The following is a 16681-nucleotide window of genomic DNA, read 5'->3' as shown; positions in this document are numbered from 1 at the left end:
TATGTATGTATGTATGTATGTATGTATGTATGTATGTATGTATGTATGTATGTATGTATGTATGTATGTATGTATAGCTGCAGTAGCTCAATGTGCTAACAAACATCAATATCCTTTGGTAACAAGCAATAACACTGTCTTGTTTCTGGAACGCAAATGTGAAAAAATGCAGTGCAAATTTTGTAATATGCTTCACGAAAAATACTTCGCGGGCGGTTCATTCTATTACATTTATATTATTATTGGGTACCACATGAAAACCCTCAATTGACGAGGTGGATTTGGGAACTTCTAATATTTATATTCGTGTATTTATGCATTTATTTAGTTATGCGTGCGCTGTTATTATTTGCTGGGCTTGCAGGATATCTTGATCGTAAAAGCGATCGCTGTAGCGTGGCAGCAGTACCTTGTTCCCATACCAATTGTGTAAAGGATTTTCCTGGGAGACTCTCTCGGGCATGCGCAGTGGCACTCTCTGAAGCATGGCAGAAAAAAAGGAAATCTCCAACCTGAACACCCTTCATGTCCGCTTGTTCGTCGAACTCTGTTTGGCCTACCACGGCTTTTCGTGTTGACGCGCGAGAAACTGGGCATGGCTATTGCTGTAAGCAAGTAAATCCACAAATGAAACTAGATAAGGACAAGTAATAAGTCATACTGAATTACACGAAGCAATGGCTTACGGCTGTCACCCTAGCATTACACACCTTTCCCAACCCGCGACTCCTCGTAATAACAATTAGGTACAGTGTCATAACTGGCTAAATATTCCATCGCGTATCAGTTTAAAAAATCAATTCATAATTATGCACGGAGGCATCTTTGCAGCACGATCTAAAATATTGACAATACCATCGTCAGGTCGAGTTTGCAGGTTCTCTTCCCATCAAAAGCAACGCTCAGTTTGTTTCCACCGATATTTCCCAGTGAATCCGGGGAATATCAGAAACATTAACGTTATTAACCCAACTGTATAGATTTTAATTTAATCGATTCATTACGTCACTTCTTTTCGTTACCTTAACTTTTCTTGGCTGCTATGGTTGTGCGCCTGGTTTTATTGAAGGGCGAGGACGCTTGCCTCTGATGGTCTCGTGCTAATGACTGTCGTGTAACAAAAAGTATGAAATGTATATCCTGTGGATCTCATGTAACCAAATATTTATAGCAGATGCTTGTGGCACCTTTTCAAGGTTGAGGCGTCCTATTTGAGAACATTCATTTCTGCCGCTTCAAGTACGTACGTCATATCCGGTGTGAGACAGCGCTGTTCTTCAATTTCTCGCATCTTACTGAAGGACGTGGGAATTTCTTTTTATTGAAATGAATATTAGGAGAGGTTGGCGCCTTTATGGTGGCACCGGCTACTCCTTGTCACTTGGCAAAGCAAACAAATTTGTGTAAAAAGGGAGAATAGCGACACAAAATATGGCACTCAGTAGAACACTGGATTAATAAAAAATATACAGTCCAATAGTACGTGAGTCGCAAAGTTCAATGCATTAGAATTACTCGCGTGGCAAGTCGTAGTGTCCGGGTGGCGATTTTAAAAGTGCAAAAATGTATTTTTTTATTGAGTGGAGGGGGCCTTAGGCTGCTAATGTTGCGAAAATAAGTTAGACCACACAGTGGCACAAGATGTATTGTCTCCATTCACCAGCTCCGCCTTTACCATCCCACAATGGTTCGCACCCAATTACACAGAGAGGGTTTGGTACTGCTAAAGGCTATTCATTGATAACAATGCTTCGCTGGGCTAACAAGGGCTGGGCTTGGGCTATTTCAAGAACGACAATTCGGAGTAAGTGCAAATGCATTTGTGTTTGTGCTTCCTCTTGGGTGGGGAAGAGAAAGGGAAGGCAGACCGTATTTGAGGCAGAAATGCCTGTAAACAGGAGCTTTTTCGTTGAAAAACAGCTTCGCGTACTTTTTTAAAGTTAATATTGCTCGACGTGCGCCACTGTGAAGAGCGAAACGGGACGGGGCAAGAGTGTGCCAAAATAATGGGGGGAGGGGGGTGGGGGGTCTTGTCGGTCGCGCTTAAAGAACGCATTCCATAGACAACCGCCTACCGTAAAAAAAATGTAGAACTGCGGGGGTACAGTGCTGTGTACTCTGTTTCGCTGAACTGTGGAAGCATGATTTTCTGTGGCGGCCGGGCTACGTGTGTAAACTTTGCGGCGATAGTTTGCCACAAGTTATTCGTGTTGGAGGAGACCTACACCATCCGATCCGGATCGAGCTCAAAGAAATATTGTGACCATTGAAAAGCAGCGACAACGCAGCCAACGCTGCCTCATTAAGTAAACGGCGCAGAAGAAACCCATGAAAAAAAGAGCTTATGCAAAGAAAATGCGCGTTTGTGTCAAGCTTCACATTTATTTCCTGCCTGCAGCACATAATAAATGGCTCTAAGGCAAAATATGCGTTCGTACAGTAATTTACCAGCTAAATAAATAATCGTAAGGACGAGGTAACTTCTTTTTTTCGTTTAAAAGCTAGGAATGCGAGCTAGTTGGTGCGAATTCATTGAGAAAAGACAGCGCAAAATAAACGCGGAGAAGAGAGGAAACAGGACGAGATTGATAATGAAATGATTTCCATGGGCGCAGAAAATAATCGAGGACGTATCGCACGTGGCACCCATGTCTTGCCTGTGTCGCTGATGGCAACAGGTCATGGCAGAGCTGCTGTGGCGAGGCATTCATGACTGAGAATGAAGATGTGGCGAAGGCCTTTATTGCTTAGAAATATCTAGAATACTTTAGAACTGGATCCAAAGGGAAGCCTTCTTTGCATCTTCTTTCGACTTTACCACTAGTGCTGTATGGGCCACCACATCGGGTTGGTGCTATAGCATTGCATGCATGGCATGGACGACGCTGAGAGAAAAGGCGACGCGAGAATTGCTTGGGACCCACCGCGTCGAATGTAGCCAATGCCCTCACGAGCTACCTGGTCGTCTACGGGTCACCCTGTTGACACCTGAAACTATCCGTGACCCCTCCACAATCATTGAAGAAAGCGGCCCGCCTTGGCTTGAGAAGTCGAGCCTCCGGACCTCATTACAATAAACGTTTTCATACACACACGCTAAAGTTCGAGTCGAGATAAAACTTTCACCAATCAGTGCACACTGTTCTGATGTCTGCCGCACAATTTTTGTAGATTTCCGCGTACCAAGAAACGAATTCTTTATTGTCCCCCACTGAGCGCAAAGAGCTACTGATTGCGATGAAAGCGAGCTGCCGTAGGTCTATTCTCAGTCAAGTTGGCGCAGAACCCCGTCCATACAGCATAATCTACTTGATGCAGACGAATCTAGCAGCACCAATGTCGCAGTGTGTGTATTGGACTGGCAACTGCGAAAATGCTTTTAAGCGTAACACAAAGGCACGTCTTATACGACGCCGTAACTTGGGCTACCAACGTTTAGGTTTATATTAGTGATTTGCGTAGGGCTGTCATTAAAGCCGTCTCCCGAAGAAGTTTCAAGAACTAACTGCTTTGAGCGAAAAAGCAAGCAGTACGATAAGAATCACTCACGCCGGTTTGCGAACGAGAAGTGCGGGCGACTGAAAGAACAATCAGCGGTACTTGCCATACGGTGTAGAGTTGCGCTTCGATGGTTTGGTTGGTTACGGATTTTGTTAATTTCTGTATTGCAGTTGCGACTTTGACATCTTTGCAAATGTCATGTGCTGCAAAGCGATCGCATAGCCACGAATCACTCAGTGAATAGGTAGAGAAGCGTCATTGCATCTTTGTGCTCATGTTGCGATAAGCACTAGCTGTCATATGCGGGATCGGGGAGACACTATATGGATTTCGATGACAGCACTGGCGGCAGTTGTTATTGCAGTGAAGATCATGCCCATCTGAGGGGGCTGCCTCGAAAGAGGCACGCTGCACTAGCGAATAGAAGTTGACGTGAGGGAAATAAAAATGTACCTCTAAAATTTGCTTATTAGCGAAGCAACTGAAATTGAATCTTGGAAAATGCAAACGAGAAACCTCGCAGATGCATCCATAAAGGCAATGACGAATACTTGTAACGTACCTCAAAAATATTGGAAGGAGTGTAATACGTACTTTTAGCTACAGCTTTTTTTAACGCGGAAAACTCATACGCTCATTGCGACTACTTAGTACATCATCAGACTGGCTCGATATAAGGTCACTTATTGCTAGTTTTACTATATATTATAGTTTTACTATATACTGGCAAGTATATGCCCATCCAGGAAGCCAGCCACGGGGAAGAAAGGCGACGGTGAGAAAAAAAGAAGGAAAAAAAAAACACCTGGTATGAACCTTATCAACGTGCTGCAGCTGTTCAGGCCGTTTCCAGCCGACCACCGCATGGCACGCGAATAATGGAACGATTGGGGAAAGGACAAACAACATTTATTATGCACTCGAGCAGTACATCTTTAAAGGCCGCTGTTAGCGAAGTTCAGCGCACGTGGTCATAATCTAACCAATTGAAGTGGTCTATGCGGCCCGTCGTAAGCGGCACAGGGCTACATCCACCGGTGACTCCAGGCCTAGGCGCCAGCGATGCTACCAACTCCGAAGATGCATCCCCGCAGGTGACGCTGAAGTTCCCCAAGTACTCCGTTGAACGGGCAGCCCAGACCGGCATGGAAACAGCGCACCCGCAGGGCCATAAGATACTCCAGAGGCAAGTACACGTCGACGACGTCTTCCTCCATGAAGTATCCACCGTCGAGTAGACACCGGCCGAAACGGTGCCTGTGTTCGCCGCTGTGGCCATCACAAACGTCTTTGAGGCATCGACCACACAAGGTGTGACGGCAGGGAAGCTGCACCGCATCGTCCGCAACCACCCTGCAGTTCGCGCAGACGCGCACCCACGGCAACCGCTGCTCGAAGGTGATGGGTTGCTCGTTAACAAATGGCCAGCCGTATCCTCGAAGGGTGTACGTGGTCGCTTCCATGGTGTAAGTGTTGTCGTGGAGATCCTCGGAAGACCCTGATGGCTGCGACGGAGAACCAGGCTGCCTGTCTGCCCGGTCTGAGTCGTTGTCGTCGGGAGCGGTAGTCCGGTCGCAGGGTCGGCGATGGAGAGATTCTCCGTTCCTGCCAGGTAGTTGTGGCTCCCTAGGTCGAAGCTAATACTTCCAAGACGATGGGGCAATCATGGGCGCCTCACTGCTTTCGTCTGGGGCCAGCCACAGGTCGTCAAGCTTGTTCGCAGCGAGGATGTGCGTGAAGTCACGTCGGTCTGACTCGGACAAGCTGAGAGACGAGAATGACGCCGAGATGCACACTGTGCCTTTTATAGCCTGGTAGGTGGGGCCTCCCTCCGGGGTCGTGATTGGTCACAAGTTTTGGGAGAGTGGGTTTGAAAAATTAACGTATCGCTGGACGTGTTTCGAGCAACAATGGAAGGAATGCCGGCAGCAGAGAGAGAGAGTGGGTCACATACACGCTCATCGTCCAAGGAGGGGTGAACTTTTCCAGGAAAGGCAAATAGCAATTCATTCGTCATCATTCAGCGCAGGAACTACACAAAGAAGAAACAAAATAAAGGCTGAAAGTCACGAAGGTATTCCAACTCTCTCAATTCTTGGTACTTGTGGGAAAAAATGCAAGCTGTAGTAATTGGCCTAACCATGTCCGCATACCTCTCAACCAGCTGCTCCCACCTGACAATAGACAAAGTTACTGACACCCTTTCAGTTATGGTGCTTTCAGCAAATATCTTTAGAAGCATGGCTGCGCATTTTTTAGCAAGTTGCTTTCACACTATATGTTGTAAGCGCTAGTACAGGCTGTTTAATATAAATATATATATATATAAAAGGAACCTAAGTTCGTTAGGTTCCGGGCATAGGTAGCTGAAGAAATGAAGTGGCACACCTACGAAAATTGAAAATTATATTTGTGATGTCTTAACGTTATAATAAATGTGGCCTGGTTGATTCTGACGAAGGCCATGCCACTTCTGAAATGTTAGTATATATATATATATATATATATATATATATATATATATATATATATATATATATATATATATATATATATATATATATATATATATATATATATATATAATAGGTATATACAAACAGCAGTGGTGCACTCAAGCTAACGTTTACAACAACGCGCTAAGCGTTGCAGAAGTTAGGCTTTCGCAGCCGACATCCTCGCTAATTATCGTCAATCAAAACAACCGGTGCAGAAAGCGTCGCTTACATCAATTCGGACAGTGCGTGGGAACTGCGTAACTTTTCATCTGAAAAAAAAAATTGAACTTCCGTATTTATTCTGATTTTTTTTCTTCTTTTGGACGCCCTCCAGGCTCCAAATTCATTCCTTGAGATTTGAAAGGACGAACGCGGCCTCTGGAACTCCCTAGTCGTCAACACATCTTCCTCTTTACAGCTGTCATTATCCGTGACCTCTCCAGAGTCATTCCAGAAACTGCAGCACTTACCTTATTACAAAAGTGCGTGTCCAGAGGGGACGTTGATAGAACTTTAGAGACGATGGGGGAGAAGACGCCTTTGTCATGCAAGGGGGTAGGAGGGGGGGGGGGGGGTAGGAAAAAGCAGACGTGAGAAGGCAAGCAAACGCTACTGCTACGACACGAGAGGGGTTCCGGGAAAACTGGATCAACTTCAGTTCAAGGTACGGCCCTGTACGTCTCTGCTATTTCTCAAAAATAGGCACAATGGAAGTATTTCAAGCGGACAAATTTCGCAGGGCGTGAAAAAGCAGAGCTGCATGGTTAAAGCGCACTCCAGGGTCAAGGCGAAACTACGGGAGTGGTCGCACATCAAATCAACACTTCTTTTGCCTGCAGCAGTTTCTTTGCGACTATGGCATCGCTCGAAAGAATCTCGCGTGTATTCCCGAGATTCTTTCACACTCGGAAAAACACTTTTATGTAGCAGGTGCTGAGCAACAGAAAGCTGCATCGGGAGTTTTTCATGTTGCTCTGCAATTTTGTAATTGCCACTTTTCATCTAGATATAATGTTCGAGAAGTCTCTTCTGTTAATTAAGCAGAATGATCTAATTTGGCGTGATGTGAACAGTTATCTGAGTATCTCCAAGAGACGGAAAATAGCATTTCATTTCATTATATTTTGCAGAAAAAATAGATATGTCTGGTAGGGATACCTGGGCAAAAAAGCTCTTCTTTGACAGCTTGACTGGGCTCGGGCAACCTGAAAACATTTAGCAGTGGCGACATTCCGTTGATGAAACAGATTATTTATGAAAAAAAAACTATACTGAATATATACAGGTGACATGCACATATTCTTCCACATATGTACTAACACACGCATATATTGTAAATACGCAAATAAACCGATTTGACTTCGACAGCTCATACATATATCAACAGTAAAAATTTATAACACATTCATTGCCAACAATATTATAGATTCGAATTTCAGTCGAGATTCAAAGTAATACCACTTGTGCAGTCAGCATTGCATCCTAGTTAACAGTACTATAAGGCTATATGTTTTGGAAATATTTAAGCTATTTTAATGTAAAGCCTATGGTATGCTTGTACCTGTTTAAGATTATATTTAAATTATGTTGAAGGCTTGGCAACTTGTAGTTCATGCCGGAAACGCGGTGTAAACCACACGCCCGTGTTTCGCATGCGTATGTTACTTATTGCGGGTTTGAATGATTCTGTGTGTGTAAGGAAATCGTGAAAGGAGCTGTCCGAAAAATAGAAGCAGCGCAGAATACGAAAGTTCTACATGTGAGGAGAGGTCATAATCTTATAGGTATGGAATGCAACGCCAGTGTGTGGTGAGTACGGAATGTTTGCAATGTATCGAATTATTACCTTGGTTCGGTCCAACTACATTTGAATATGTTTATTGTCTGGCTCAAGTTACGTGCAACACCATGTATTAGCCGGCGACTTGGCTGGTGCCGCGCTTTAGTGACGTTCGAGTTTAGACAAAAAGAAAGTACATCGGTGTTTGTAGCTTTCAGTGTAAAGTCCGTTGCGCTCAGACCGCTGTATGTACGACGCTGTGTTACCAAAAAGCGAGGCTTAGCTCTCCGCAGTGCGAATGCTTAAATGTGTGACCCCTACTTGAGATCATGTATGCGACAATACGCCATCTCTAATGTCATTCGCGCTTGTCTTCTTTAAAATACCTTGTTCTCTGGGGGTTGAATACACGGCCTCGGGCACGTGGAAGTGACCGATATTGCTTTCTGTGTCACCCTGATGGGAACGGCTGTGGAATGTGATCTTTTCCTACAGGTTTTTTTTTATTTTGTGATACCGAATTCGACCGATGGCGGACAGCGACCGCACATCTCGTCGCCAATCACTATATCTGAGCCCACGTCGCAGTCGTACACATTTCTGCAGCTTTTTCCTGCTATAAGTGCCACATCCGGCCACAAAATGAACCGTTAGCCGATATTATTCGATCTTCCTGGTCGGGAAAAAAAAGTACCATTACAAGGACGTTAATCTAAACCCCAACGTGCTGCAAAAATGTATCATCCGTTGCATATAAAGGTTGCTCCTGCTTGCGTGTACGAATTTTCATAAGCAGTCCCGTTGCTCATGCACTGGGTTGTGGTAGCGTATTATATGTCAAAAACACAACAAACAAACAAAGAACGATTGTGCCCGCGTGTGAATCCTTTGTTTTCCTTCGTATAATTCCATGGATCCACACTTTTAGCCTATGGCTAAGGGTTCCGTCGCTGTCGCATACAAGTCGTGTAATTGATCTGAATAAAATTATTAATATTATGAAGTTATTATTATTAGACAAAAGAGTAGCTCAATGTGACATTTCGTGCGCTGCCCACTGGTGGGTCGTCAGTGTTGTACTCCTGCTTCTGCGGACGACACGCATCGGTATAAATTACCATGCAGATTACTCGTACGTTTGTCGTATATTTACTAGCGCTAACAAGACTAAAAAAAAAGTTGGGACAGAGACAGGACGCTAGCGCTCTGTCCTGTACCGACTTTTTTTTTCGTTAATCTTGTTAGCACTAGTTACTGCCGTATTTACTCGATTCTAAGCACCGCCATTTTTTCGCGATCGCGATGCCCAAAGTGAGGGGTGGTGCTTAGATTCGAAAAATCTAGAATAACACCCCCCCTCCCTCTTTTCGCTGCGACATCACGACGAGATGGGCTCAAGAAATAACATTTTATTTTACAAACATTCGAAAGAAAAATCGGTGGACAATGAATCCACCGCTTGTGTAGGATGCTCAGTCACTATCACTGCCACTCGAGTTCATCGCACTGTTTGAACCGGTGCTCTCGGTATCCCACAGCAGGTCGTCTTCCGTTCCGTTGAAGTTGTTTGGGATCGAGCACTTCTTAAATGATTTGACCACAACGTCCACTTGGACCCTCTTCCACGCGTCCGAAATCCACGTTGCGATGGTTGATGGGAACGCGTTCTGCAGCTTTCCCGTCGGCGTCTTCTTCCGGTCAGGATTTCGCACCGACTCTTCGTGCTCCTGTCGGAGATTGGCTTTGAAGGGCTTGTTGACTGAAACGTCGAGAGGTTGTAGCACTGGCGTCATTCCACCCGGAATCACAACCACGTCCCTATCGATGTTACGAAGTTTGTCTTTACCTCCGGAGTCAGATGGCCGCGAAACGCGTCCAACAGAAGCATCGACCGCGTGCCTGCAGGTCCGCCGAGCAATGATTCTAGAGTAAGCAAGCGCGTTTGGTGGCCTTGGCTACGCGGTCTTCCTAACAAATAGGGGGATGCTTAGATTCGCAAGCAAACTTTTTTCCTAACTTCTTCCCGCAAATAGAGGGGGGGGGGGGTGCTTAGAATCGGAGGGTGGTTAGAATCGCGAAAATACGGTATGTCTCAGCTTGCAGGTATGTTTCTTTGTTTTTTTGTTGTTGTTGTTTTAACGTCTTCTTCTCTGTCCTCTTTCTAACCACTGTTTCCCACCCCACTGTAGTGTAGCAAACCGGAGGCTGATATCTTGTTAACCTCCCTGCCTCTCCTCTCCATTTCTTTCTTTCGCAATGTTTGGTGACAATAAAGGCTTCGTGATCATAAGCAGTAAAAAAGTAATAAGGAACGTGGCCCTAAGCGTCCGGTTCATCCCCGCCTTAGTTATAGGCTCTTGCGGATATCAGGAACGAGCGAAATAATAAATGCATAGATGCGTTTACATTACCCGTCTACTGTCATCATCGCAAGACACAGAGAATGGCTACACAGACAAAAAAAAAGATTTTGTAAGTGTATTTTTATACGAACTATTTATTACTACGACATAGCCTTCCTAACGAATCCTGATTTGCGTTCTTTACTCTTTCTGGAGACTTAATACTGGTTTCACTAAACGAGAGTACACAAATTCGGCAGACAGCATTTCTAGCACTACCTAGACTTTCACATTTATTGAAGCAATATTTTATTTCGTGTATACTCTAATGGTCTTCTATCACTATTTGTTTGCAAACGAGCTACGTTGTGTTGTACGTTTATTAAAGAAAAAATTTTACTTTTGTCGACTGTATTTGCTTCCTAGCAGCATCTTTGTGAATAACCGAAAGTTAGCTACCACAATTCCCTTTTTAATTTCTTATGCGTTTTATGTTTAAGAAGTAACAGTGCTTAATGCTCACAATTTATATAGTTATCATTCGTTAGCTGTTGCACACATTGTTTTCACAACTCCACTTAACAAAGGGACCTTCCACAAGTTATTTTTCAAGTTCTTGAGTCCACCCGCCGTTGTTGCTCAGTGGCTATGGTGTTAAACTGCTGAGCACGAGGTCGCGGGATCGAATCCCGGCCACGGCGGCCGCATTCCGATGGGGGCGAATAGCGAAAACACCCGTGTATTTAGATTTAGGTGCACGTTAAAGAACCCCAGGTGGTCGAAATTTCTGAAGTCCTCCACGAAGTGGTTTTCGCAGGTAAAACCACATAGTTTAATTTATTGTGTGTTCTTGAGTCCCAGAAGTGTAACATTTTTATGCATTCTATTCGTGACCAAATAAGCGGTTCTATTTTGTTTTGTATTCAATATCTGTTACAACGGGTTGTTCTCATTTCTGCAGCACACCTATTACCACCATAACACAGAATGTATGGCCTGAAGGACGGCTTTCCAGATTTTCAAGATCGACTGAGAGTATGTAAAACTGGGTGTATGTAAAACGCTAAGTCCATAGGGAACTGGAGGGAAACTGGAAAAACATGAACGCAATGCTACAAAAGAAAAAGAAAAAGGAGATCGCATAGTTCACGTTGGCCGTGTGTTTCCTTTCTTTGAGGGGGGACCAGCCATTGCTACGTAAGTGCGACCTTGGAGAGGCAAACTCAAGATCTTCGCGAAGCAATAGCAATACCTGGAGAACCTATTTGCACACCGACTTTGGAAGCTGCTGCTTCGAGATTTCACTTTACAGCAAAATGATGTACCTTTTTTATACGATGCATCACGTCGTGGAACGGGCGCTAGATGTGCTTTTTTTTATTCTGCATATGATATGTCATATGAAGCGGCTTCGTTGTGCTACAAGTTTACCTCCATGCTTCCAGAATCTCATATCTTCGAGCTTTCACCATCGTCACCGGGATCGTCTCGTGAAAATGATTGGGCAGTGAAAGACTACAGCCGCGGAAGAGCAAGCCATTGGAACATCTTGATAGGACAAGAAAAGACAGCAAATGAAAATCGAACAGTAACATATATTTTAGTAATTTGCTATTACGGTTCGACTGCAATCTGTGTTTGCGGAATATCAAATAATTTTCAATATTATATTCATAAATACAGACTAAAGACCTCAAAGATGCATAAGCGTGCCTCGTAATCAGATGGTGGTTTAGGCACGTGAAAACTCGTAATTGAAAATTTTTAAGATGCATACATATTTGCAGCGAAAATACTTCCAAGCAGATAGAGAGACTGATATAGAGAGACTGATAGAGAGACTGATAGAGAGACTGACAGAGAGACTGAGGAGACTGATTACGGGCGGACACGCCGAAAAGTTCGTGACGTTCCCAAAGAGTGACAATCCCATTGAAATTGACTTGTCGTATTAGTAACACAACACTCAGAATACGAAGCGACTTGAAGAGCGGTTATGTCTCTGACCTGTTTGGTGGCACCAGGAGGACAGACTACCACGTCAGCGCCGCGCACGCGCAGACACAGCCATGGCGAACTGAGCGAGCGAGGCGTCTACAAGGTGGTTCCTTGCAGTGTGTGCCCAAGTCTGATCGATAGAGCCGTGTTGGTAAAGTAAAGTGGCCGCTATAGCTACAAAGAGAGGTTTTGTTGAAGGAAAAGAAAGGTTCCGCAGAGACAGGTAAAATTCTATAGTCTGCAATAGGTATAGTAATGCCTGATTAAGCTCGAGCAGGCTGGGTGACTATTTCTCTCCGCCCCGTTTTGAAGGGGATCCCAATAGAAATCCTGACCATACCTAATGTCATAATTATCATCGTCATTCAAGTATGCTGTGGTAGGCGACTAATCATGCAGCTTCATATTTAGCAGTTCATGCTGGCCCCACCGCCTTTTCAGATGTCATTTGAAGAAGACCTAGGTTCTGAATAACCTGTAAATTAAGATGTCACCCCTCTATACATTAGGTCGGCCACTGACCTCGCGACTACTCAGGTAATCTTCGGCTGACTCGATAGCTTCCTCGCGGTGCCTTTACTAATCCCCCGATGAATGGCCCTCGTGGGCGATCATGGAAAGGAGGGAGGTCACCTGTACAGAGCGCGGCTGCTGGGGTTCAAAGCCAACTCGAGGAGCTAATCTTTCACCGCCGCTGATGACTCCGACCAGCGGACTTTCTCAAGCGAAACCGAGGTTCGGGAGATCACGTGATAAGGAATGCGAAGTACCCGCGCTTCAATGAAAAGCCGTCTCTGTATACTCGAGCTTCAAGCCAACAACAGGTGCTGCCCTTGAATACTGTCTAAGCAATGTTCCCAATGTTTCCCAATCGGTTGGTGGTGTGCAGTCATAACGTCCTGTTTGACACCATTTTTGTTTTGTTTTTTTCTTACTATTATAAAAGAACAAGTCAGCCTGTCTGTTTCTTTTTTTAGTTTGATGAGATTTGTTTGCGTACCCTCAATCATCTTCGGGAATCCTCCCACCTGGCCTCGAAGATATATCAATGTACTCCTTTACCCAAATATACCGAAATATGCTTTGCCGAAATATACTAATGAGCTGAAGATGATCCCGGATGAAGCCTTATCTCCTTGCTTCTATGACCTCCAGAAACCGTGGCAGCTGAACATACATAGCCGAGAGGGTTACTTTTTGCGAGAACAAAACTAATTACTAAGTTGAGTAAAATATTTTCTGGGAGCTTTGACCTGCAACTTATCTAACAAGATAATTGTTCATGTCTTTTGCCGCGGTACTTTTTACATCTGTCGTTACAAGCACTCAGCCCCGGCGTTGTCAATCGTAATCATTGTCAGCCCACTTATGCGGCCTGAAGTGTAATCCCTGAAGTCTCCTACTTTGTTGCAGCGCAGAGAATAAGAGGAGCCCGTTAGACAACACACAGCGCCACTTTCTAATACAAGTTTATTTCCCATTTTAACAGCCGTGTTTATAACCCGGGGGCACATTTATCGATTAAAGAACATGGCGGCTGATCGTTTCCTTGCCTCTCAATAATCAGAGATGCGACTGCCGACCAGATTAAATGTAACATTTATTATGAGCGGAAACAAGTGCGAAACGACTCCCTCGATTATGTATGCAAAAAAGATAGCAACATTTCGTGACACATGCGCCAGTGAACCATCGATTTCGTCATAAAAAAAATGGGGGCCGACCCTAATCATTGACCTAGGTGTCTCTTATTGGCACTCGCACCTCGGCGTTGGTGTTCATTAGGTTAAGCTAAAGCCCCTTGAACTTCGTAAAGTTCCGACACGCTTTGAAGAGTGCCGCCTCCTCCTCGCGCGCTCTGGCCGAGGCCCACGCCGCGTCGCTATTGGCCTAATAGCATCACGTGGGCCATCGCGCCGTGCATCGGCGCCATTTTTGCTCGAGAAGCGTCTACGGAGTGGCGAGGAGCGCATGTTGGCGCCGTTGCTACGCTCGAGCACTGTGGGCGGCGCCACGGTCGAGGAGGGAGCGTGAAAGAGAGGAGAAACGAGGAGGAGTGAAGGCGGAGGAGGAGAGTGTCGCTACTTTACGAAGTTCAAGGGGCTTTAGGTTAAGTCAGCGAACGTCTTTCCCCTGGCGCTGTATGCGGGCGAGGAGAGAGAGAGGGTGAAGGAGGGCGAGGAGAAAGCGCAACGCACGCCACCTGCCGGCGCGTAGCCGCCTAAGGAGCGGCGCACCGTGGCCTCCGTGATCAGCTCTCCGTTGCGTTGCGCGCCGCCGGAGTTGATCGCGGAGGCCACGAGCGCACAAAGCGCACCTTACGCGCCCTCTCCGCTGATGACGTCAGAGCGACGTAACGAGCGCGCGCGCGCGGCTGTTGCCGACAAGCGAACGAGCGGGCAGGTGAAAAAAAAAATTAGGTTATTTAGTTTTACACGCCAAAACCACGATCTGATTATGAGGCACGCCGTATAGTGGGGGAGTCGAGAAAGTTGGACCATCTGGGGTTCTTTAACGTGAACCTATACCTTAGTACACGGGTGTTTTCGGATATCGACCCCATCGATATGCGGCCGCCGTGTCAGGGATACGATTCCGAGCAGGTGAGCGCCGGGAGAGAAGCCAGACAGGGGGGAGGGACGTCACATCCGCTCTCATACGCAGTTGTTCCGTCTATGCCAGGTAGCTGTTTTCCATTAATTAGCCCGTTGGCTATCGGGCCACCTTCTTGCGTGCGACGTCATTAGTGATGTCATTACTTCTGCTTCCTACTTCCGGGTTTCCAGGAATTTCGCCAATATCGTGCTCACGTGGTGGTTCTCTAAAGTCTGCGATTCTGTGCTTCGGTGTGCAGTAATCAGTGATGGCCCATTAATTCTAATTATTCCAGACACTTCAGTAACTCAACATGTAACTAAACTTATGCTCTGATATCATATCTATAATGAGACCCATGAATTTTGTACCGTACCATTTTGTTTCGATTTTTTTCTGGTTTATATTGAATTTCGTCCTCCGTCGTCTCGGGAGGTGAACCGGAAGTGTTGTGTAAGAAACAATAGTGTGATTCGTTGCTTGTGGCAGTAATAAAATACATTGAATAACTTTGTGCGCGTTGGACGCACCCTCCGTAATAAGTGTTGCCTCAGAAGTGTTTGCCTGCGGTTATCCCGGTTTGGTTTCTGCTCACCCAGCATCGTGCCCGTGTCCTGTGACGTTTTGAGGAGTATATAAGCACGGTTGCCCAAAGTGGAAATAAACCGGCTGTTGGAAATCAGCGTTGTGGTGTTGTCTAATGTACATTTCTGTGTCCCTGTCGTTCTGCTCGCGCTTCCACAAAGTAGAAGATGCCAGACCAACAGGCCCATATAGCTACTAGCTTCATCGACCTGATATTTCCATCCACCCCTGTCCTGCCAGCACAGTCCTACGCCGGCTAATCTCCATCCATATATTCGTTTATGTGTCGTCATATGCCGTATATTACCGTAATTTGGCACCACTTATGTTACTCTAATCATCATCATCACCATCACAGCCATTGCGATCATATTTATGTCCACTGTAGGACAGATATTTCTCCCAGCGATCTCCAGCTGTTCCTTTCTTGCGCCGGCTGGCCTCATATTATTACCGCAAGTTTACGAATTTCATCACACTACCTAATTGCCTCGACCGTCCTCGTCAGCAAGTTCCCTTCCGTTTGAACATTTTCTGTAACTCTAATAGACCCCTGGTTATGTACCCAACGCGTTATATCACGTGTCCCTCCAGTGTCATAGCATGCTCTATAGTAGAGCTCCGGCAAGCATCCCCTACATTGGCGACGCATCTTACTCAATAAAAACTCAATTATAAGCAGACACATCGCGGTGTTTGTGTCTACAGAGACACATCGCGACAGAATCAAGAAAGCCTTCTTGTGCTGTGCCTTACGATTTCTGTACAAGACGGTGCCAAAGTGCGCAGTTCCCATTCGTTGGAGAAAAAATGTTCGAAATTTGATGACTGTCTTTACTTTTCCCATACAGCAAAGGTGGGAAACCGCAAAGTAAAAAGTTGCAAAACTGTAGCTCGAACGGGACTAAGGAGTTAGCCAGAGGCCTAACTCTAATATTTGAAGTTTGTAAGTGGAAATATAGAAAACCGTAATTCGATTATACCGGGTGGTCCTTCGGAACCCATCTGAAAGGTTGTTTGTACAGGCAGGAGGCGGAAGTGCACGTTCGCAGTCCCATTCACAACAAGAAAGACGGCCGTGCGAGATCCATCTTTGTTTGAAAGTATAAACGGGCAAACGGATAAAGCAGACGGCACAGACGCATCACCTTTGGGGGGGCGCAACGATATCCTTCGCTTTGAAAGCCGTCACGGCCCTGTATTTACCTACCTGCCACGGTAAATCGATTTGAAATGTCGTAAGACCTTCTCGAAACAGAATTCCATCTACTTCCTTGGGTTCCGCCTGGTTAGCCAGTCTACGGGTCTCATACGCGATAAACTTATGCGATGCGTTATGCGATAAACTTGGCCAAGTCCTACGGGCCGAGACATCGCATTAG

General features: G+C 45.5%; 1 protein-coding gene across 3 annotated transcripts in view; it reads left to right on the top strand.

The window, feature by feature from the left end:
- The window catches only part of LOC135914570 (hemicentin-2-like), a 179763-nt gene that overhangs the window by 105072 nt on the left and 58010 nt on the right, over positions 1-16681 (top strand). The window contains exon 2 of one of the 3 annotated variants that reach the window (XM_070540372.1): positions 11567-11709. The exons of the other annotated variants lie outside the window; for them this stretch is intronic. The gene's annotated coding sequence lies outside the window, so the exon portion shown is untranslated. The remainder of the gene's footprint in view (positions 1-11566; positions 11710-16681) is intronic. 3 annotated transcript variants of the gene reach the window in all.

The sequence above is a fragment of the Dermacentor albipictus genome, chromosome 6 (genome assembly GCF_038994185.2).
Source record: "Dermacentor albipictus isolate Rhodes 1998 colony chromosome 6, USDA_Dalb.pri_finalv2, whole genome shotgun sequence".
NCBI lineage: Eukaryota > Metazoa > Arthropoda > Arachnida > Ixodida > Ixodidae > Dermacentor > Dermacentor albipictus.
Note: the sequence above shows the minus strand (reverse complement) of the source record. Positions and strands in the feature narration are given on the sequence as shown.